Source organism: Orycteropus afer, unplaced genomic scaffold (genome assembly GCF_000298275.1).
Source record: "Orycteropus afer afer isolate SDZICR_OR568_19922 unplaced genomic scaffold, OryAfe1.0 scaffold00409, whole genome shotgun sequence".
Taxonomy (NCBI): domain Eukaryota; kingdom Metazoa; phylum Chordata; class Mammalia; order Tubulidentata; family Orycteropodidae; genus Orycteropus; species Orycteropus afer.
The window spans coordinates 483,273-484,100 of NW_006921996.1; positions in this window are offsets into that span (position 1 = coordinate 483,273).

The window sequence follows — 828 nt, forward strand, 5'->3', positions numbered from 1 at the left end:
CCCTATGAAAATACTGCCCTTCATATCTCCCATGGTTTATTCTTCTAAGGAGTGCATGCTTCCTTGGTGTAATTGTTCACTTCATAGACCTCTCTATTGTTTAGCTAAAGGATGTGCCACAAGTGTGAGTTCAATTCCAGGCCCAAAGGGTGACCAAGGGGCACAGTGTCCAGGATTCCACTACTCTCTATTCAACCAGTAAGCCTGTTTTTTTTTTTTTTTTTAATAACTTTGAGTTTTGTTACACATTTTCTCCCACTCTATCCATGATCTCCAATTTTGATCCCCTTTACAGTTGGCTAGCAGTGGAAGCTGGGGACCACCTAGTTCTTCTGGTTTTAGGATTGTGTAGACAGAAGTTCCCTTGGTCTGCTAGTCCTTTGGATTAATCATTTCTATATGTCTTAAATTTTCTTCTCTCTTCTTTGCTTCAAACAAGGAGAGATGAATAGTTGCATCTTAGATGGCTGCTCATAAGTTTTTAAGACTCCATTTGCTACTCACCAAAGTAGGATGTACATCAAAGTTTTTGTGTATTGTGTTATGCCAATTGAGGTTGATGTACCCGATTACTATGGTCTCAAGTCCACAGGCCCACCAACTCACTCCCTCAATGTGTTTGGTTGTAGCTAAGAAGTCATCATGACTTTGCCCACTGTTAACTTTGTTATATATATGGACATTTTTATAGCACATTCAATTATGTGTGTAGAGATATCATCTGTCTCATTCACCTAACTATATCTTATCATCTTACCTGTCTACCTATGTATCCACTCATAAATTAATGTTTGTTATTACTGAAAATGTAGTATGTAATAGTGTTTA